We start from the raw sequence: 24,940 nt of genomic DNA, 5'->3' as shown, positions 1-24,940 counted from the left end.
TTCATAATCAGTGCTGTAACCATGTCACTTAGAGATGACCAGTGCTTTCTACTAAGGTGAGCTCATGACATTTGAGAAGGAGCCATCTTGCATACTGGTTATGCTTTTGGCCATTAAACATCAAAATCTACATGGGGGAAAGATAGGACTTTCTATTTCTGTAAATAGTTATAGTCTCAGAAGCAAACAAGGGTAGTTCTTTCCTGTCATATAGAGTCATATAGGTATGAAATATAAGATGTCTTTCAAAATATAACTGCAATATTTTTTCAGTTTTACCACTTTCATTTTTTAAATATTGGCAAATAATTTGGTATAACTTAAAATCATATAGTCATATAGTCCTACATCATTGCAGGTTTGAGTTATACTAAACAGAGTAAAACATCCTTATTCAATTTTTCACAAGGTATGCAGGTTACCTGTTCTTGTGTAAATGCAGATAGATATAGATATAAAAGAAGAGAAACGTAATACTGATATATATATACACACTGAATATATATATATATATATATATATACACACACACACACACATGTAACTCTTCCTCTGGGAGAGAGAAGGCAGAGAGACTGCAGGCATGTGGAGATGCAAATGTCTCTAGATGGAGAGTAGAGTCTGAGACATAATGTATTAAATTGGACCGCTAAAGGAAATTCACAGAAATCTCTGAGGTAAATGTTATCAGAAAATAGTGTCTGTAATTACATATTTACAATATCTCTTCACTTTGATGTGGTGAAAAACATGTGAAAGAGTTCAATGCCGATTAGTAAGTAAGCCCAAGGAAGCTTGTTGACTGGGTCCTCTGTCCCAGTCAGTGTCCATTTGGAAAGAAGTTCAGATTCCATAGTCAGGTCTTGTGGGGTTCAAAGTGAGAGGCCAGTCAGAAGCAGAATCTGGATGTGTTAAAGAGATCACTAGAAGATCACTTAGTGATCACTTAGGAAGCCTGTGCTGACCTGGCTTATTGAGGAACCTGATCCTGTGTCTACTCTCCAGGAGGCTGACCTAAAAAGTAATGGGTGTGGCTTTCATCTTTAATTGTGGGTCAGCCAGAAGCTGATGCTAAGCCCCTGAGGGGGTGATTGACGCAGGACATTGGACTCAGGTAGATGCAGGTGAAAGGAAACTGAGATTAACAGATGAGTGTGTTTGAAAGCAGGTGCCCTGTGCATGACCGGAGTGTGACACGGAGAACAAGCTCAGAGAGTTGTATAAAACAGATATCTCTGCATTACCTCACCTCATTTATGTGCCAATTCCCAGAGCTGTTGCGTAGGAACAGCCCCTGGGTTGTGTTATCTCTGTTCATTTGGCTCCCTGGACGAGTGTACGTTTTATGGAGTGTGGATAAGCAAATGAGTTCGATGAGAGATTCAAAGCTAGAGAAACTGAAGGTAGAAGCTTGGTGACCACTCTACTTGCCCTCAGGGAAATAGATGGTGTAACAATTAGGTTTTGTGTTAACTTTGCTGTACCTGTAAGACAATATGTCGGGAGCCCAACAACTCAATTAAGTCACAGTCTGATGAAGCTTCTCTGAGAGATTTGACCTATTTAGGTATCTCTTAAGAGGCACTGTGGAGCACAGACATGCTCTCTTCCACTTCCTGCTGGCCTGATTCTTGTGTCTGGGTTTCAGGTGGCCATGATGTGACCTGTCAACCCTTGGGTTTGGTTAGGTTCTGCCAGGTTCCCTAACTTGCATCTACCCGACTCTTTTCTCCTCTCACTTCTGAGCATCCTGACTCTTGCTCCTTTGGTAACTCCTGCTGGTAACATTGGGTGTTGGGAAAGTTCTTCAGCAAGTACTTGACCGATGGCTTGCAGTTAGACTGGATTTGCCTATGATGCAGTTGTGGGATCCACTTTCCTGATACACGTTTCATTCTGATACATGGTGTTAGACTGAGTTGTGTAGAGAAACAAAACCAGTGATACCCATATATGTATAGGAAAAAGGTTTAAATCATCTTTATGTGGACAAGTCATCTGATGTCAAGAAGTGCTTTAAGTTCATGGGCCTGATATTAGCCGGGGCCATCTTCACACTTAGGTAGCTGCAGGCCAATGAAGCACTAAGTTGAAGTGGGAAGCAGGGAGATCACAGGGCAGTGGGTGCAGAACTGATGGATTCCAGATTGGTGGGATCATAGCAGGGAGGCTACATGAGTGTTTGGCCAACCTGAGGCCCCTCCTGGAGGGAGGCAAGCATCCCAAGAAGCAGGAGGCAAAGGGAAAGAGAGAGAGGTTCCCAGTGTATCTCTTATAAAAAGTGTACACCCATCGGTGCCATCACCAGACTGTGACCTGGTTGAGAAGTTGACTCCACCCCTACACTTTCACCCAGGTACACTCTGACAAAAATATCTATGTGTCACATACATACATGAGTGTCTCACTTTTGTTTCTCTATAAAACCCAACTTAACACAGAGGGGCCTGGACAACATCTCTGAAACTTAACTTTTAAATGTTTTTATGTAAGTTCAGGCCTAAGCTAAACTACAATACATGACTCATACGAAAGATATCTAGTTGCAAGCAAACAAATCTTTCCCTAAGAAAATGTGTTCTAAATCACCACACATTGTTACATGTTAACGCACAGAAGTACTGGGACTCCTTCAGGAAAATGACAGCTAAAATGATCAGTTTCCCTGTGTCCCATGGTCAGTGGTGCTCTGGGGAATTGCAGGGCAGGGCTGCTCAATTATCAAACTGTTATCACAAAAAGGCACAGTCCTTGTGGGGAATGTATGCACATTTTACCTGTCACTTCTGAATAGTCCTAGTGAACAATAAATGGCGTATTTAAAGTTGTTCTTTGAAGGATTAAGAAGTCATACATGTTGTTTCACAACATTCTATTGTTTCACTTTTGTAAAAATTTCATTTCATTGCTGCAATGCCAAAATATTTTCAAATAATAGCAATAGTAAATGCATAAAGGATACTATGTTGAATGCTATTTTAACATTAAAAATACTGATTTTTCTTGCTAGTAGATTGGTTAAGAAGGGCAGTTCATAAAGTAGAAATGTACATTTCCTCCCAGATTCATCATTAAACATTTCGCCAAACACCATGGTTTTGCTTATTTGTTGACTCAAGGTAAGAACTAGTTCCTTGTCAAACCTTTCAAAAATATAAGTGCTTATATTTATAAATCAGTTCCAACATCCAGAATGACTTTTTCTTAACTTAGCTAATTGCACTCATAAAGTTGTTCTATTCTGATGGTTCTTTCTCAGATAGCTATTGTTATTATAATGGGAATAACACGGTGGATGGCTTAATAAACACACGTATTCCCTTACAGTTAAGGAAGCTAGAATTCTGACTTTAGAACACCAGATCCCGGAGAAGGAAGGCCTCCTTTCTCTATGGACTCCAGGAAGAAGAGCTCTCACTCCTGTCATCACCTCTGGGCTCCAACTTCCATGTAGCAAAACATGTGACACCAGTCTTCCCCACTGACTTAGAGGTTCTCATTGCAGGGACCCTAGATCCAAAGACACTAAACACTCCCTGTTCTTCTTGGTGCCACTGAGGAACTGTTGCCCTTTCTACTCTATTTCAACACAAAAGATAACAGAGGTTATGTCCCAGAGAGGGTTTATTTGCATGGATCCAGGCCAGGATCATTCTGCTGGTTTTATGTCCCATCGTCATCCCCTGACAATGGATTGATCACACTCTGGGGATGATTATACCATTGCATGACCACAAATTACATAATTACATAATAGACAAGCCACTATGTCATGGCATGGGCAAGTTGACACATATCGTTGTGAGGCACAATTCCATCCATGACAGTCTTATGCTGTTGTCCCAGGTTCCTGGGCATGATCTTCCCAATTGAATAAACCATGTTCTATAGCTTTCCAAATTCACATACCTCTTAAATTAGTAAATCCACCCTATCCCAACATCCCACAGCTCTGAATCCCCTCTAGCATTGTCTCTATATCAAATTTTCTTTTCAGTGTTACTGACTCAAAAGCTTCAAACCACATAATTTAAATATCTCCAAAAAACAAACAAAAACAAAATAACAAAACAAAACTTCAAACTCAGTCTCATCAAGTTGATTCTAACTGCTCATGGTCCTATATAACAGAAAAGACTCCCCACCTCCCCGATGGGTTCCTGATGCTGCCAGGTTTACAGAAGCAGGAAGCCTCTTCTTTCTCTCTGAAAGCAGCTGGTGGTGTTGAATTGCTGACATTTAGGTTGGCAGCCCAATGCATCACCCACTACACTACCGGGACTCACTTCAATATCCAAACCAGGATAAGTGATTACACAAATATGATTGCGTGAACATACAAGACAGGCATTTTCTAATAACGGTTGATGGCTCTTTCAGGAGAATGCAGCAGGGATTTCATCTAACCGATGCTTACTTCATACTCTGCATTTTAGAGCAGATACTTTGATATGCTTGCAAACATTGTAGAGTGGCAAGTGGTTGCCACTAAACTAATATGAATTTCCCTAAAACACCTGCAATAATATTGACCACATTCCTCAAATATATGGCATATTATTCCTAAAATATATGGTATATTATTGCAGAGGACAGAAAAATTCTCCTGCATGATAAATGATCTCTCTCCCATTACTAGTTTTTATACTTAGGATTCTGAATGGAGGGACAGCGCCCTGAAAAAGTAAGTAGGATACAATGTGCCCTGAATTGCAATGGATGGCTACCAAAATGACCTTGGAATAAAACAGTAACATGTCTCTCAATATATCATATAATTATAGTAAAAGTTATTTTGTATCACACGCATATTTACAATAGTATTTTCTTATACAGCTTTCCTGATGTTTTGCTTCTTTCTTTAATACAATGGGCAGATGAATGTCACACCTGTTTTGCTAGTGATGTTCAAAGTAGCATCAATCCTCAGTTATGGTAATTTGAAATAAATCTTTTATCTATCAAACCATTGTTTGGAGCCAAGGCTCATAAAAGCTGTTGGATTGACTCCAAAATTACTAGAAAATATTTGAGGAGATATGAACCAAACACAGAATCCTAAGGCAGGTGGCTGTGTTATATATGATACATTTTGCTAGGGTATTATTGTTTGGAATTTCAAAACACAGCAGCATGTAAAGGTGTTTTTTCTTTAAATCATCAAGAATTTAGGTGAACACATTGTGTTTAATTTTTAAAATATTTATGTGAGTAAAAATCCCAATCTCACAAATATAACATACATTTTTACACTCATGTGCACCTACACACTCATCGCTTACCCACACACGATGTCACACACACACGCACACACACACACTATAGACAGTAAAGGTCCCTAGAAATTATACTTAACTCTTGCAATATGTGATACATTTGGTGAAGCAAGGTATTTCTACAGACTTGTAAGGCTGAACCTAAGAAAGTTCTCCCAAGGCAGTTGGGAAGATTATGATCATAAGACCCAAACCTCCATTTGGGCTAGAGGACCAGATTGCTGCTTGTTAATCTACTCTGCTTGTCAACCTGTCACCGTGAGATTTATTAGAGGTATATCTACATTGATCACAAGAGAGAAATTAAAAAAACTGTCCCTTATATGGCTTTGTCTAATGGAGAAATTATTTAAGTCTATACAAATGCTCCATCCCATTCACTCACAGAAGGGTCGTGAGGAGATGAGCCAGTCAGTGTGCAGTGTAGCAACAATGAAACATACAACTTTCCTCTATTTCCTAAATGATTCCTCCCTGCCCCACTATCATGATCCCAATTCTACCTTACAAATCTGGCTATACCAGATGATGTACACTGGTATAGATAGGAACTGGAAACACAGGGAATCCAGGACAGATGACTTCGGGACCAGTGGTAAGAAGGTGGGTGGAGAGGGGTGGGGTGGAAAAGGGGAACATATTACAAGGATCTACATATAACCTCCTCCCTGGGGAATAGACAACAGAAAAGTGGGTGATGGTAGATGTCAGTCATAATAATAATAAATTAATTAATTAATTAATAATATAATAATAATAATTTATAAATTACCAAGGGTTCGTGAAAGAGGGGGAGGCGGGGAAGGAGGGGAAAATGAGGAGCTGATATCAAGGACTCAAGTAGAAAGCAAATGTTTTGAGAATTATGATGGTAATAAATGTGATTGACACAAGGATGTATGTATGTATTTTGATAAGAGCCCCCAATAAAATGATTAAATGATAAAGAAACAATGAGCCCCCAATAAAATGATTAAATAATAAAGAAACAATGAATATGAGGGATCTCCTAAAAGTGATTGTGGTAAAGATTGTACAACTCTTTTTGATATGGTTGAACTATTCAATTGTATGATATGTGGATGAAATGTCAATAACACTGTCTTGAAAATAAATAATTAAAAAAAACAAACAAGAATTTCCATCCATTGTCAGGATAAACAGGCAATGGAAACTAACCCACGGTTGCTAACGTGAACTAAGGGCTTGGCATCCATTTCAAGGTAGTAAATAAAATGGCAGTGTTATTCCCTTCTTTGGGATGTAGTACACCACAGACATGAGATTGTCCCAGGGAAGAAACATGGGAAGAGCAGTTCTAAGTATGTGGGGCTTCTAACCACATCAACGTGCTTGCTAGCGAGTGGGGGTCCTGGGTATAGCTCCAGTTTGGGGTTTAGGACATCTGGGTTGGAGTTGATAGTTCTACATGTTTACAAAGGTGCCTTGTTTATTCTAGAGATGCTAATTTATAGACTTTTTTCAGGATAAATTTGGCAGAGTTATGAGTAATCAACCCAGGCTGATTCGTTAGATGAATCAGCTTTTAGAGAAAACGAATGGGAAGAAGACCATGAGATTATGAAGAAACATCCAAAACTATCTGAAAGCGAATGCAAATGGAATTTTTGCATATTTTAAGGGAAATAGAGCGTGTTTGAAGGAAGGAATAGCCAATGCCATTCAAAATCATGGAGAATTGCTAAGAAAGTATTGAGATCAATCAATCACCCGATTGTATAAGTCATGTTCACATTGACTTTATTTTTCACAACATGGCGAGTCAAAGATATTTTTAAAGTCAAAAGTTAAATTATATAGTAATTTATAAAAATATTTTTCATGAGAAAGAGTAGCAACAAGGTAATGGTCATATTCCTTATAGAAGATTTTATTTCTTCTTTCCTTATTTTGACCCTTAGAAGGAGAGCCTTGTGGAAGGAGGATCGTCTCATGGACGGAGCATAAAGGAAAAGATGAGGCAAACGAGATGGACTGAACAGAGCTCTGTAGCCCATGAAAACGAGAATAGTGCAAAAAAAGAGGGTTTATAACTGGAAAGCAGGAGTTAAAAATTGTGTGTGTGTGTGAACATTATGGATAATATATATATTGAAGATTCTGAAAAGTACATGAGAAAATGGAATTTAAAAATCATGGAGTTTTCCCCACAAACTTTTTGACGGCCCTTCACATGTATATGTTATTTATAGTAAGGAATGAAACAGCATGACATGTATTTTTTTTAAATCCTTAAAATTTTTCATCATGAAATACAGTGTGGTAGAGAACCAGATGAGTGGCATGCAAGCTGGGTAGACAGAGAGTTTGAGGGTAGTCCAAATGCCACACAGGTAGGTGGGTCTGTAAGACTTCTTGGGACTGTGAACATTGGATGTGTATGAAGAAATGAAATAACATTTCTGATAAAACTACTAGTCTGTGCTTAGTTCTGAAACAGGAGGTGATATTTATCTGACCTTTAAAAGGATATAAAAATATCAGTGGTGGAGGGACTATTTTAAGGCATAAAAATAAAATGGCTATCAGATAAGATACGGTGTTTTTCTTTTATTTATATTTCTTAAAACTACTGGTGTTCTTTTATAGATCTCTTGGTTTCTAAGTAGATGTTTGTCTTTTTTTAAAGATAGGTCTAATGGGAAATATGCTGATTACTCTTTAGCAATATTCTAGTTTTTCTGTTGCATATGTTTACTTAAAAACAGCCAAAATATTTTCTGTGTCCCTTTTGCTGTGCATTTAACTATTTTGAACATTTCTTGCCTATACATATATATCATGTCCTCCTTATATAGGTTCATATGTATATCATACATTAACTTATATGAGAGTGCATAATAAAAAGCATTACTACATGTTTCTAACACCACCATGCTTGGTAAGTCCTGGCTTCTTAGTAGGTCATAGACCATTAGATTAATGTGTAAAACTACTGCCACTTTTGTTTCTGTGCATGTATGTTTGTTTGTCTCCAACTTTTCTTTGAAAACAGGACACAATGAAGGTTTCATCGCCGATGAAAATATTTGTGTTCTAAATAAACCACTGTACGTGGCTATATTCTGAGAATTATGGTATTGGAAAGGAATTCTAAGAAGACAATGGACAATCAAAATAATTAACAGATTTGTATTGAAATAAATATAAACAGAAATGACTTCCAGAAGCAAGAATGGTGAGACTTTGGATGTGGTTCAAGGAGGGACCCGTCCCTGAAGTAAGACATCCTCCTTGGTGAAGTAGAGGATAAACAAGACAAAGAGGATGGAAGACCATCTCTGAGGTCTGTTGGCAGAGTAGCTGCAGCAGTGTTTGCAACAAATAATGCCTCTGAGGATGGGGCCAGACTGGGCTCCTTCATTCTACCACGCACAGAGGTATTATGATTCAGAATGGATGCACTATCATCAAACAACAACAACTAGAATTATACATTCAAAACAAAACAAAAATGATGCGTGATTGGTGAAAGTGCTCTAAAAGTGAGTGTATGACAGACTGTTTTGTAAGTTTGTCCGTTTAGCTTGTCTAAGGTCATGGAGAAGTAGTCAAATTTAGTTGTTATTTCATTCATTCTCTCTTGAAGTTGATATTTATATATACTTTTCCTTTTAATAATTTTATAGCAAGAACTATATATAAACAGATTCATCTATGCTCTCCCATATAAATGGGATGACACACCCATGAAAGTTGTCATTTAGTTTTACTTTTGCATTCATTTTAATCATGTACCATTTAAAGATGTGAGATCACATTTAATATATTATGTTAAAAAGGTAATTTCATAAGAATATCATATAATGGTATCAACATCATACACCAAAAAAACTTGAAGGCAGGGACTCAATGAACATAGATATATACATCTATGTTCTTCTCAAAGCACTGTTCAAAATAGCCATTAATCAGAAATGACTTTATTTCCATCCAGAGACAAATGGATAAGCAAATGGCGACATATACATACAATGGAATGCCACTCATTCAGTAAGATACATGAAGTTTCCACATGCTACATACGGTATGGACGGAGCTTGAAGACACAATGCTGAGTGACATATAAGTCGAAGGTGTGAGTCAGAGCGTTTTCGAAAAAAATCCGATTCAGGGTATAATTGAATAGACAAATGTTTTAGAACTGTAAGAAGTTGAATTGACAGAAGTTGTGAGAGAACTATTGTCTTCATTGTCTTCTGTTTCTACAGTAGATTTATCAGAAATGGATGGGCCTAACGAATAGAAATTTATTTGATCACCGTTCCCAAGACTGAGTCTGATTTTAGGATGGCAGCTCTAAGGAAAAAGGCGTGTTCTCTCTGCCTCTGGGCGAAGACACCTGTCTCCTCTGAGATTCAGCTCTTGGGTTATCCTCATGTGGCATAGTACCTCTCTTTTCTATCTCTGTGTCATGGTTTATCAGTTCAATCTATTTTATATCTCAAAAGAGATAGACTCAAAACTCATCAATCTGTCCTATTAACACAGGAAAGTCAACCTGGGATTATTACCAAAGTCATTGGGTTGAAGAATTACACATATAATTTGGTGGGGACAAATGTACTCTATAGCATGTTGTGTGTTGGTTATGACTTACAGTGACTGTAGGGCAGAGTAGAACTATTTCCAAAGATTTCCAAGGCTCTACATTTTATGAAAACAGATAACATATCATTCTTCACTGACTTGTGGGTTCGACATGCTGACATTTTATTCAAACTGCTAGTCTGTTATTCACTGTGCTACCAGGGCTGAATCCATAATCTTGCCACTTGAAAAACGTGTCCACTTATCATATGATCCACAGAGCCTTAAGATTAACTTCAATTCCAAAAGTTTATCTTCTGAATCATGTGAGTCAAATATAGGTGAGTCATTAGGTATATTTCCGCCTGAGGCACATTTTCCCTTCATCTCTGAAACTATAAAATCCAGCAAGTATATAATCATATTTTACCTGATTCCAAAGTGCAATGGTAGAGCAGGAACCAGGTAGATATTTCCATTACAAAGGGGAAGTATTGGAGGGATAAGAGGGATGGTAGGTACCAAGCAAGTTCTAAACCTGGCAGCACTATTTAAATTAGCTCTCAAGACTTCAGCATAAGACTCTATACTTGGGACAATTTGGCCTGTCGCCCCACCTTCAAGACTCCAGGTACTGGTCATGCTCCCTGGGTTCTGAGGTCAGGTCCCCTTCCCTTGTCTTTCAAATTCATCTTCCTCCCTTTGTGACAGAAACACTGTTCCCTGGCCTCATTCTCCTAGCCCATATGGATTTCCACTCTTCTCGTTTGGCCAAAGCACACCGCATTCCCTTGTGCCATGCCTGGGTTATGCTGTCCAGGTCTCTCAGGTTGAGACAAAGGCTTCATCCTCATGACCAAAGTGATTGGCAGCACCGCTGTCTGGAGCCAGGTTGCTCGAGAGCTGACTCTTGGTATGCTCCGAGGCCAGGCTCCTCCATTGAGATCCCAATGTTTGTGGTCCTAGTGTGATTCTTCCAGCGACAGCTGTGTTGACTTCCGAGCTGCTCCAAGGATGTTCCTTTCCTTTGCTTGGAGAGCAACAGATGTATTTCCTTTGGCGAATTTGCTGCCTTTAGAATTCCAAGAAGTAGACAATTTTCTTTCCTATTGTCCTCTCTGTAACCTTTTCAGCCTAAACCTCTAAGCTTTTTGTTATGGTAACTGGCTAGATCCATCAGTCACAGGCTTAATTTCTACATAAAAGAGTCTGAAGCCACATCCTTGGTGATCATTCCAGAACAATGTTTTCCAAGATTTTTAAGTTCCGCTTTCGTTTTGCACAGCTAATTTTTAAAATCTAGCTCTTCCCACTCACATTTTTGTTAAAGTGATAAGGAGATATCACACAGCCCCTTTGAGACATCTCCTCAGTCGAATGCTCATGCTCATCAATGTAAAGCTCTGTGTTCTACCCAAATTTAAACATAATTTAAATAAATGTTTGTCACTGAGGGGAAAAAAGCATCATCCTTTGTCCTTTTTCCAATGATATGTTCATTCTTTTCTTTCAAAACTCACAGAATCACACTTAAAGTTTTCAGTTCTAACAACCTTATGTTGCTGGCATCATGTGCATTTTCTGAAGTGGTACTTTCTCTGACACTCCCCTCACGTTTTTCTGTTCCTTTACTAGAATTACCTTAGATGTCAAAATTCTTTAAACACTTCCTTGAAATCAGTGTTTTTACTATTAGGGACCCTACAACTCTTCCAGGCTCCATGTAGGATTAGAACCACAGGCATAGGAGCCAGAATTTACAGCACAGCCAATTGGGAGAGAGTATTTTCCATAACAATTATACTTACAATAAGAACAACCACCGCAGCTGAGAATTGCATTTGTTCAGTCAGAACCTCAGGGGCTGTTGGTCATTTCCTGATAGTTTCATGGGTATCCCCATGATTGCCTAATGACTTATTTAGTACTCTCTTCTCCATCCTCAATTGTAATGTGCCTATTGCTTACAAGCAGCCATTCAAGGCATAAGAGCTGTTCTCTAGTTACCCAGAACAACAGACGAAGAACGAGGTCAGAGTAGGAGGAGCGAATGGAAGGTGATTTAAGTTTCCTCCATGGACATGTGCTTCCATGCTTTGAGACCAGAACTAGATGGCACCGAGGACCACTCCTGAATGTTCGGATTAAAGATTCCATAAGACAGTCCTAGTCAAAGGGGGACAATGCAGAGAAAACTTGGAAATTCTCATGGAATCTTGGCATTTTGGAGCCACAGAGGCTGGATGCATCACAGAAGTTGTTTCCCAGAGATCATCTCTGAACTTAAAAGCAAAAATATCCTTAGAAGTCTTCTAAACAACAAACAAAAATTTAGATAGACTAGTCAATGATGCCTGCCTTGTGCTCTTTCAAGATCGCTTTAGAACAAATGATAACAACAACACAAAGGATTCAGCACTAGCCTGAAGGGAAACTGTTGTCATTGCAATGGGCTGGACCAATTCAGAAAGGGCTACATGAGGCTATACAACTCACAGTCTGTAACCAATATCACTGTAAAAAGGTTTGTGTAGAATAGATTTGGCTCTGTATATTGTCAATAATAATAATAATAGATACTCAACTGAGGTAGAACTATGGGCCTAAAGATTGAGGTTGTCTTTTTGTCACCATATAATTCTCATGCCAAAGTAGTATATTTTGGGGTGCCAAAAAATGACCAATGAGTAAACTGAGGAATGACACAGCTGTGAGGCGCCGTACAATTCAAAATACCCCAGAGGAAAAGAGAAGGAAACATCACCCAATATTGCACCCTCCTAGGGATCATTGCTGTGTGGGCTCTGACCTGTGCTGCTGGTGAAGAGTGCCAGATATCACCGGATAGAGCCTGGATGCCCAAAGAAGGAGCACATCTACCTTGAAAGAAGCTCATTCAAAATATTTCTTAGGAACAAGTTTGGTGAAACTCCTTCTTAAGTGGACAAGTAGACAAGGGATCAAGCAAATCATGTTTCATAAGGTAGAAGGCCAATAAAAAATATGAAAACCATCATTGAGAACAACTGACAATGGTGCAACCTTGGCATCAAGAATAGCAATTTCAGTGATGGCACAGTCACAGGCAATGTTGTACACAGAGTCACTATAAGTCAGAACAAAAACATAAATCAACTAACCTAAATGCCCAAAGGTAGTTACTAAACTTTTATTTATAAGAGTATTTTCTTTAATCAGCGTTCATTCTAACTGTTCAAGAAATACATTTGATACTCATTTTTATATATTAAAATAGTTAAAAATCAAGAAACAAAACACATTTGATGACATGTTAATTAACATATACTAATGTAAAATATTATTTAAACATGGGTAAGCATCATGGAAAATATGGTAGTGTATTCTATGGATATTATTCATGAAATATTTAAACAATACAAATTAAAACCAGCCCAGAATATGGATACTTTGAATATATATGTTGATGCTTTGAATATGCACCTTTAAGTATGTTGTAGAAAATTTTAACTCATGTTTACATTATCAGTTATAAATTTTAGATCACAAGTTCTTGGGCATTAAGAAAAATAGTACATTTGTGCATATAAAGGACTTCTTATGAGTGAGTGATAAAAAGAGATAAGTGTTTAAATAAGAAAGGACCCCAAAATTTTTCTGGAACTTAATGCAAGTAAAAGGGAGTAGATTTTTTTTGGAGATTTCCAAATCCCCTTGTATGAACCATTTTGTATCTCCTAGTGTTTAAAAGAGAGAATAGACATATATATGATACAAAATAATTTCTGTTACTATACCTAAAATGTTAAATCATATTTTTCAGAAATCTATTTGCAACCCTCTTGATCTTTAAAATATTAATAAAATTATAGGAGAAACACAAACCAATGCATGCCATATATCTATGTATACCTTACATCCTAAGTTTGGGGGGAAAATGTAGAGCAGATGGCATAATGAAGCTTTGAAATATATTTAATTTCATAGATAATACCACCAGCCTTACAAGTGGTATGAAAATGCTCACATTTTGTTGTTGTTGTTGTTGTTCTTGTTCTTGTTGTTCTTCTTCTTCTTTTAAGCTTTCCATTCACAAATTAGGCCTTGGGTAATCTGAAGTGTGTTTACTTTGGTAATTCCTATGTAAGATAAGTATACCAGCAAATACTTCATAAAAATATCTGTAAGAATTTGAAGTGTGTTTAAATTTATGAAAAAAAAATAGCAACTGCATCTTTAAACAACAGCTATTGAAACAAAGTATCTTGGATTCATTGTCAACTTGTACTACTTTCTGCAGTAATTGTACTCTCTTCTGTTATGGGCTGTCATTGAGTTACTCCCATTCACAGAGAACTTAGGGACGAAATCACGCTGGTCGGCATCGCCCTCTTCATTGTTATGTTTGAGACCATAGTGCAGACACTGTGACAATCCAACTTCTTATCAGTTTTCTCATTTAGGGACCAAATAAAAATAAAATCTAGGAAAGTCTGTAAATACTTTATGTAAACCCCTCATTAATATTTCTAGAACTCTAACAGACACATGAAAAAATTCATTTTTTATACAGGCAAATTATTTTAAATATATAGATTTAACTGTATACAATTCATTTAGAACTTCAAGATTTATATAGAAGATCGTAATTATAGACACAAGTAACAGCTAAAATAAATGGCACATTTTAGTTAGGTAGGTGTCTACCTATCAAGCCAAAGTTCTGGTGAAACGGTGGTTAAGAATGTGGCTGCTTGTCTACAAGGTCACCAGGTGGAAAGCACCACCTGCTGCCTAGAAGAAAGACGAGGCAGTCTGTGCACATCAAGGTCATAAGGCCTCAGAAACTCTGGCGGCACTTCTAGTCTGTCCTACAGTGATGCTATGAGTCAGAATCAACTCAATAGCAGCAGATTGCGTTGCTATTAAAAACACCTTTTTAAAATCCAGTTGTCAATTTAATTTCAGAAGGTGGTGGCCCTGCATATTCAGAGAAGGACAGCCCTCTACAGGATGCCCATGACTGCGAGCTTTCAGAAGAACTCAGACAAACCAAACCCACCAACCAACCAAAACAGAACCTCTGGCCTTGTTCCATGGTTCTACTGAATGAAGGAATGCTTTTTAAACTTAAGTCGGTAGCATAACTGATCAAATGCTTGACTGCTTGTGTTTCCCAGAGACTGACTATTTCATTTTTTACATATGGTGTGGCCCTACAAACAATTCAGGCACTCAAATCTTCTTCAAGCCACATTTTTGAGCATTGGGTTCAATTAAGAGCAACATATTACAATCAAGGAAGCACCCCAGGATTTCAATTGGTTTGCTTAGCAGCACATCAATAATAAACCCCCAAATGTGACAGATGTTAACAATGAATGACAAAAGTGGCTCTGTACATTGGGGCTTCAAAAATTCATGGATAAAATGGAATTAAAAGGTGATGTCATTTCCCCATGGACTTTTTGAAGCCCCTCAGTGTGTTATATGTAAACAGAGTTTATGGTTTATTACACAGTGAAACCCTTCCTATAACTGGTAAGTTTTGGTACTCAAATGATAATATTTACTGTATCTTTTGCTGGAATTAAATTTATATTGGTTTTCAGCACCCTGAAGAAAAAAAGTAGATCAATACTAGTAATAAATCTTTAAATGCTTTTTAACCTTGCAAGCTCTTTATAATCTGAAGGATAATCAATACACATGGCAGAAAAACGGTGTGAGATTCATCTTTTCAGGTGCCGTAATTCTATGACATAATGTCAATAACACTGAATGGAAATGCCAGGATCAATTCTGCTTCTAAAAAATTACTCAGACAGACTGTGCTGTACAGTAATCACTTGTATTTACAAAATGGGACTCATTTCAGCTCTCTATTAACTACTACTTTTATCTGAGACACACTGGGAAAATAGTAACTTTGTTCTATTTTAAGTTTCTTATCCTGAGATAAGACCGAGCCCTGGGATATGTTCAGAAAGCGCACATATACGTGGACTTTTCACTTATCCAGAGTTTCTAGAATTTTATACAAACTTAATTTGTCAGATTTAATGGACACTATTTTTAAATTAACATTTTATTAATGCTCAGTTGAAAACACAGATTAAGCAAAATATTTACTACAGCTCTTCCAACGAGCACAGATTTTTATCACTTAAGCCAAAGTTTTTAAAATATCAATTTATATGCATATTTCATTTTATTGATTTACATAATAAATAGCCCACAGATGAATAGCTACTTGAAATTAAATAATAGGCAAACATGTGCATGGTTTTAGATTAAAGAACTCTACCATTCAGAGGCAATGTGAGTTCCATGGCATAGAACACACACACCCATACACACACAGACACCCCCACACACCAACACACACACACACACACACCACAAACACCCACACATATACACACAAACACCCTACATCACACACAAACACCCCCACACACCAACACACACACACATACCACAAACACCCACACATATACACACAAACACCCTACGTCACACACAAACACCCCCATACGTAGACACACACACACACACACTTCAAATCCCTAATGCAGAGGGGTATTATATTTATTATTACTGTCAATTCACAATGGATCAGGTTTGTGTGCCATGCATACACATCTAAAATATTAAGAATTCGCTAACCTCATACTATAGGACAAACTGTACTAATCCACTCCCATATATTATTGGTGATGAATAGAAAATAAACAAGCAAACACATAGAACATTTTTCAGAATTCAAAAATGGTAAACATGTGTGTTCATGAAAACTTTGTAAATATCTCATGTAAATTTGCCGAGAAAAACTCACTGCTTCCTTAAGCTGTAGAGAGGCCTGTGGCCTATTGCTTGACTGTCTACATAGTGTACAGAGTCTATAGGTAAACACAGACCTGCAAGTTTCCAAATGAAAACTGACTAAAGTTCAAAAGAAATCAATGTGATAGTGGTGTTACAGTGTGGCAGGTACTTATTGATTTCAGTCATTGCTGCTTTTTCCTGGAGCCCCATGCATTCCACATTTCTCGTTCGCACTTTCTCTGCCGGCTGTCACTGGGTTCTTAATGAAAGTACTGTCCATTCCTTTACCTTCTCCATTGCCCTTTCTTGATCCATTAACTAATTTTCTTTTTACAATATTTACTTTTAAAACCATCTGATAATACATTACTCTGATATGTTATTTACCTACCATCATTTTACTTTGTTTAATGAATAAAGTAGCTTAAAACAAAAAGACAAATGGAATTGAGTGAGTTTTATACAAAATTGACTTCTAAGCCTTTCCTTTTCCTAGAAATAATGAGGTGGGGGTGAAAGGAGAGAGCCATGCAGAGAGCTTCTTCAAAAACCCAGCATTTTTTATCCATGTGTGGGGACTAGGTTTTCTCTTCAAGGTGAGTTTCATTTCACTGTGAAATTCAGACATCTACTTCCATGTACAAATTATCTTGAGGAATCCTGAATTTAAAAGGGGCTCTGCGCCATCGAGTTAAATCAAGTCTATGCTGACTCATGGTGACCCTATAAGACAAAGTAGAACTGCCCCTGTGAGTTTCTGAGACTAATTATTTATGGGAGTAGAAAGTTTCCTCTTTCTCCCACAGAGAGAGGGCTGGTGGTTTCAAACAGCTGACCTTATTTCTAGCAGCCAAGAGCATAACCACACCACCAGGGTACCATACAAATTGTAGAGTCTAGTCATTGACAACATCACTGAATGTTGTCATGTCATGGCCTGTAATGTGAATGGAGGTTATATTCAAGGAGAACTCAGCCTGCTTTATGCTCAATAGTTCAACAGTCACAGGCTTTCTGGTACATTGAGGAGAAGATTCCATTAACAAGCAGTCTTGAAAAGATTTATTACTGAGCCTGGGAGATGCTGATATTCACCTGTGCATGTCATGGGCATTCCCTTAAGGTCCATTCCTGTTAGGTGATCTGTATCTTAATTGCTTTTAAGGTTCTTCTTGCTTCCCAAATGCAGCATCTTTCTTGGCTTGCATGCCAGCCATGTTCCACTTGCACATAAAGCTTAGCTTCACTTTAAGCCGAGGCATTAGTGACTGGGCATTGATGGAGCCCTCATCTCATTATGAGTCCTTGAATGACACAAATAGCCAAGCACTCAGCTACTAGTTGAAAGAAGAGCCTCAGAAAACAGACCTGGCACCATTTTTCTGAAAGCTCACAGTCTTGAACAGACTGTGGAGGGGACCCAAGAGTAATTTAGGAATAAAGCCACTCCTTTTTTGCAAAGAGCAGAATCTAATCGCTCCCTGACTGAGACTCCTTGGTGTCTACATCCTCTCCTTGGGCCTATGGCTTCTTCGAGGAAAGTGGATCCTGGTACAGAGTCCAGAGCATTCCACAGAAATTGAACAGAGAAGGGTGCCAAATTACAGCATGATGCACTTGCAAAGCTTAATGGATGCCCAACATCCATGCACACTCTTATTCATAATGTTCATGCCTATAAAAATGAGCTCAACCATCAGAAAAGTGAGAAACATTTTCTCCAGATCCAATGTAGTGACTCTGATTGATAAGGATATAAGCCCTTCTTGGGAAACAAAGACAAGCAAGCCACATTCTTCATAAGCAGACGGCAATTAGTTAAAAAATCACCAGCCTCACATGGAACATATATACATTTAGACTGTTTTTTTAAAATAAATATACTCAACTTACCTATGACCAGATAGGCTTCAGTAGGTTCTTCTTATAGCAGAAGAGATGCTTCCATAAATGCAAAATCACAAGCCATAATATTGGATCATTGTTTAAGCCACTGAACTAGAAGTGGTTTATTATATAATAGCTGACTGTACTGGTGATATAACACCTCCTATTAAGAAAACTGGAGAAGAAAGAGTAAAGGAACAGTCAAAGATCTATAATCAAATCAGGAAACATTTTCTGGAAAACAAAAAACAAACAAACAAACTCATTGTCATTCAATACATTTTACTCATATCAACCCAGTGAGTCAGGGTAGAACTTCCCCTGTGGATTTCCAAGACTGTTATTATTTATGAGAGTAGAAATCCTGGTCTTTCTCCTGTGGAGTGGTTGGTGATTTTGGACTGTTGATCTTGTGGCTACCTGCCCTACAATTAACCACTACTCTACCAGAGCCAGATAATTAATACTAAAATCTGTAGGTCACAGAGTCCCACAACTGCTTAATCCTGATACTGTAACTGGAAGAAGACATAGATAATAGTTCATAAATAAATGTGGCTCCAGTTGTCCCTGATGCAGTTTATACAGAATAACTGCTCTTCAGTTAATTGAATAAAACTTTGCAATTGCAAAAACAACAACAACACCCCCGCCAAAAAAAGTCACAACTGTTTTGTTGACATTCTGAATGCTTCTAAGAAAATAAAATTTAAAAATAAGTAAATAAATGTGCCCGTGTTACAAAAACAAAACAAAACACCAATCACAGAAACATGAGGCCTTGTATGTGGCACACATTTTCCCAACTCTTGATCCATACCATATATCATAGATTTATATGATATCCCTCCTGGAAAGAAAGAGTAGAGATTTCAATGGAAAGGGAATGACTTTTTTCCTTGTGTTCATTTGTTTGCTTTCTTGGCCAATGTGAGTATGTTTGAGTAACTGCTGATTTCAGAGTTGAATCACCTTCCATCCTGTCATCCACAGCTTATGGAAGGAGTCTTGGTGGCCCCGGGGGTTAGGTATGAGGATGCCAACTGCCAGGATGGCACTTGAGACCCACCAGCCACTCACAGACCTAGAGATGATACTGTTCACTCCAGTCTCGAGACCCTACTCAGGGCTGCTCTGAGTGAGAATCAACTCCATGCCAGTGGGCTGTTCTGACTCTCAGGATACTCACATCTCAGGCAGAGAGCCTCCAAATTCAAACACTATTAGTTTTAGGTGGTAAGAAAGATAGAAGGAAGCATTAAGGACTTGCAAAATTAGTGCTATACACTATCATGATTCCAGTTCTACCTTACAAAGCTGGCTAGACCAGAGGATGTACACTGGTACAGATAGGAACTGGAAACACAGGGAATCCAGGACAGATAAACCCCTCAGGACAAAAAATGAGAGTAGCAATACCAGGAGGGTAAGTGTAAGGTGAGGAGAGAAAGGGGGAGCCAATCACAATGGTCTGCATATAACCCCCTCCCTGGGGGACGGACAAGAGAAAAGTGGGTGAAGGGAGATATCGGTTAGTGTAAGACATGAAAAAATAATAATTTATTAAGGGTTTGCAAAGGAGGGAGTGTGAGCAAGGGAGGGAAAAATTTAGCTGATACCAAAGGCTCAAGTAGAATAAAAATATTTTGACAATGGGGATGACAACAAATGTTTAAATGTGCTTGCACAATAGATTAATGTATGGATCATGATAAGACCCCAATAAAATGATAAGAAGAAAAAGAAAGAAGAAGGAGAAGAAGAAGAAGAAGAAGAAGAAGAAGAAGAAGAAGAAGAAGAAGAAGAAGAAGAAGAAGAAAAGAAAGAAAGAAAATATAGGAAGAGGAAACATCTACGTTGCATGCAGTTAACAAAATGTGTGAATACAGGTGAATCCTTTAAGCTTTCAGGATACAATGGAGGTTAATAAACACATTGTATTGAAATTCACAAAGCCCATAGAGATAGGCTCTTTAGCAAACTGAGGCACGAAGGCCAGCCAATGAGTTTTACATCCTGTATTAGAGTCTGAGTGCAGTGAGTTTCAAGTTTCCTGAAACCCACAAATCTCTCTTTTGGGGTACCAAAATGCCTCTCTTTGCTGTGTGAAACTCAAATAATTCAACTCTTTGCCTCTGAGTGGATTCTGACATATGGGGATCCTATAGGACAAGTGGAACTGCCCCATGGGGTTCCAAGATTTCATCTTTATGTAGATGGTCTCATCTTGCTTCCAAGCTCTACCTAGTTTGTACTGCCAACCTTTCTTTCAGTGGCCAGCATAGTGCTTAGTCTCTGCATCACTGGGGTTCCACTTGTTGAGGATGTTTGTTTACTTTTAGGGGAGTCAGATAAGTGGGTGGGCCAACTTTACATATGGTTTGTAAGAGAAGAGAAAACCAGGAACCACAGAGGCTGGGAGGTATGTTATCTGTGGTAGTTCCATAGTCTGGTGTCAATTTGGGAATTGACAGGATTAAGAGTGGACTCTAGTCTGTCAATCAGATCATAGCCAATGAGGCCTCTGTGGTGGCATGGCTTTCTCCGGAGAATTGTGGGAAATCTGGATTTTCCTCCTTGGAAGTGGAAGAGACTCTCTCACACTACTCACTCCTGGGACACTTTGAAGCTGACAAGAAACATGTAACTGTGCTAGTTCCCTGAGCCGGAGAAGCCACGTAGAGACCCATGCCAGTGAAGAGATGCTTACAACACCTCTGGATCCAAAGACTTTCTACCCACTGGCCTTCATTGTCCTGCACTCGGCATCATTGCATATGTTTTGTGAGTTAGTAAGGGCTTTATAGATTGGTATCAGACATATGGGCTAATATTGGACTTATGAACTTGATCTGGACTGCTTGGGCTGCTTTTTTAATGTACAATTACCCTATATATAATACTCTCGCTTATAAACATATGGGTCTCAGGTAATTAGTTTATTTTGCCAACCTGGCCAATAAAGTCATGTGAGGTAATTGAAGGGCAGAGGGATAAATGGCTCGGTGAGCCTTGTCTTTCTAGTTCTCAGGTCCCTTGCTTTCTCATGGTCAGACCAGGGTGCAGCTGCCTTAGCTAGTTCCATGCTTTAGCTGGCAATGCTCACTTCCAGCAAGACATCCCTGAGGAGAAGCCACATGTACCTACCCCAATGGGGCCCTGGGTGCTGGAGCACCCATGTGGAGACCTCTGCCAGCACTGAGATATTTACACATTCACTGACTTGGCTTTCGTCCTCAAGTTGGCATCATTGCGTGTGTTTTGTGAGATGGAGGAAGACTTGTGGATTTGTGTTGGACCTATGGGTTAGTGGGTTAATGTTGGACTTGTTGGCTTGGGAAGCACTGGATTGGGATGTTTTCTTGATGCGCACTTAATCTTTATATAAAACTCTCTTATACACGAGTTTCTGTGGATTTGTTTCTTTAAAGTTCCCAGACTAACACATTATGGTACCAGGAGTGGGGTACTGGAGAAAAAAAATCATAAAATGGAGAGTAGATGTCTGTTTCACTGCTCCCTCATGGTAATTTTTCTTTTTGTCTAGCCAGAGGTCAGATAAAAGCCACACGTTACTTGTTTGTTTTCTGGGGAAAATGTGGGAAGTAGGAAAAATATAAAGTTTGCAAGCCCACTTGCTTTTAGCCATTAAAATTTGGTCTTTAGATGGGTTTAGGCCATACCTGTAAAGAAAGCTTTGAAACGATATGCCCCACCCAGTGCTTTGGAATACTCAGGAACCAATGATCTTTGTCAGAAGCTAGAAAAACCTGGAACCATAAAGAAAACTTTCCTCTAGGACTGAATATTAAAGGGACCTAGAGAGAAGGCTAAAATGCTTGCTAGGTGGATATACTTGCTGAGTGGAAGTGGGAAAAATGCCACAATAAGGAGATGGGCTCATTTTGACCACTGACACCTGTCTACTTGGTTTATAGAAAAAAGAGGAGAAGATTAAAGCGGGTTGACTTGTCTAAAGTTCATAACGTGGTATGAGGGGGCTAGGTCTGGTGAGTATTGGTCAGAGTCCATGGTCTATAAAAGGCAAGGCAACCAATGGGCACCTTGTGGAGGCTGAGTGAGGCAGTCCACCTTGAGATGACCAGAACCCAACCAGTTGGAGATTTTTGAGCCTGTGTGATACACAGACTAACACATGAGTTTCTATGAATTTGTTTCTCTAGTCCACCCAGACTAACACATTACCCTTCATGCAAATGGGAAGCTAACAGCACCAGACTGTCTTTTTCTGCTTTCTGCTGCTCTCCATATGGTCACTCAGAGTGAGCAGCAACTGAAAGGTACCTAACAACAACAATAGCAGCACAATTATCTTCCGGCTGTATTTATGATCAGCAGGCACCACACAATGCATATGGCATTGCATGATTTAATTGGTGAATGAAATAGAGGTTATGATTGTCACTGTGGATGCTTAACCTGGGGAGAGTTTTCATTTGAGGATTCAAAAGCATATCACCATGTGTAAAAATCAAGTATAGAGTTAAAATAAAGTAGGACTAATTCTTCAGAGACTCCCCATGGTCTCATGTTTCACATGGAGAATAGAATAGTTGATCATATGGTGGTTTCCAAATTTATTTCACAATTTATTCTCTCATCTAAAGGAAAAGATAGAATACCACTGTGCATATTCCGTGGATGTTACTCTCCAATTGAATGCTTTTCCCCCCTCAGTTGATCTAATGATTTATGATATCATTCCTCTGAGTAATCAATAAAAGACAAACATAGCCAATTTATTTTATTCTTGTTGGATATCAAATTTTTCATAGGCGGAAATAAACTGATATTGGAAGAATATTTTCATAGCCATAAAACACTTTTGCAATATTCATCATCTTCTTTGATTTCTATCTAATGTACAACAGCTGAAAAAAGGGAACAAAACATTCTAGGGATACCATTATACTCTAAAGAAAACAAGCAACTTGATTTCTTGAATTTTAAGCATTTTTATTATCTTTTAGAGGAAAGGAAATAAAAAAGGAATCTAATTAACTTTTCCTCAGGTTTGTAAGAACCACGGTCATAGACTTCAGAAGTAATACCATCTGCTCTGACTTCTCAGGTCTGCAGGCAAACTGTCTAAGCTTGAGCTTCCAGAAGTTATGCATTCTGTAAAAGGACCACTGTTTATCTCCCCAAAGATGGACTGCCCTTGAATCTATGACAACTCCCAGAGACACTATAGCATAGACCATAGTTTCTCCAAACTGCCTTAGCATGCCCCTGTGGGATGGCTGGTGGGGCTCAAAAGATCAACCTTGCAATAAGTAGCACAACATCATCCATGGCCCCACCAGAGAGCCTTCATCCAGACCAGGAGAAATCCATTGATACCAGATTCCTTTTAAACATCCCTTTATTCTATAGGCTATAGTGTCATTTCACTAAAGAGGAATATCAATACAATTCATCATAGAAACAGCTGAAAACGACATTAGCTGTCTCCTGTAACTAGCTTCTCTTTGTCAAATCGATAAGTGCAGGTGAGTTATGAGTTATGATCACATTAAATGAATAATTAAGAGAAAAATGGCCACTCATATGAGACTCTTGATTTTAAGCCTGAATTCCAAGTAGAAGACCTAGACTTATTTTAGTTGGTGTGCTGTTAGGTAAACTGCCCACAGCTGCTCCTCCTCTGTGTGTTGATCACAGGTTGTTTTCTTCTTTGTGTTAGTCTGGGTGGATGGGAGAAACCAATTCATAGAAACCATATATGTGTAAGAGAGAGTTTTATATAAAAAAATTAATTGTATACTAAGAAAATATCCCAGCCCCATCCAGTTCAAGCCCATAGGCCCAATATTAGCCATATACCTGATAGCAGTCTTTAAATTCCTCTGCAGACTCACACAACACATGCAATGACTCAAAATGTAGGAAGATCTCAGGCCTGTCAGTGGAAAGTCCTGTGGATCCAGTGGCAGTGGAAGCATTTCAACACTGGGTTTCCACATGGCTCCTCCAGCTCCAGGGCTCTAGTTCCATCAGTGTAGCTCCATGTGGCTTGTGAACAGGAATGTCTAGCAGAGAGTGTGAGTCTGGCTTACAGTGAGTTATTGTGTTAGATAGAGTTATCTAGAGAAACAGAATCAGGACACTTATGATTATAGATAGGTGTAGATAGATAGATAGATAGATAGATAGATAGATAGATAGATAGATAGATAGAGCAGAAGGAATATAAAAGCTAATCAGTCCACACAGAAATACAGAGGGTTCAGTTCAACTCACTTCCGTGGAACAGTTAATATACTGGAAGTCTTTCACCTCAAAAGGGCTGCTGGTCCCAAGGTCAAGGAAGCAAACAGCTGAGTCTTCCCAAGTACAATGCCTGCAGTCCTGCCACAGGCAGCAAACAGCAGGGTAGGCCAACAACAGTCAGCACC

Source organism: Tenrec ecaudatus, chromosome 15 (assembly GCF_050624435.1).
Source record: "Tenrec ecaudatus isolate mTenEca1 chromosome 15, mTenEca1.hap1, whole genome shotgun sequence".
Lineage (NCBI taxonomy): Eukaryota > Metazoa > Chordata > Mammalia > Afrosoricida > Tenrecidae > Tenrec > Tenrec ecaudatus.
This window is presented reverse-complemented; position numbering follows the sequence as displayed.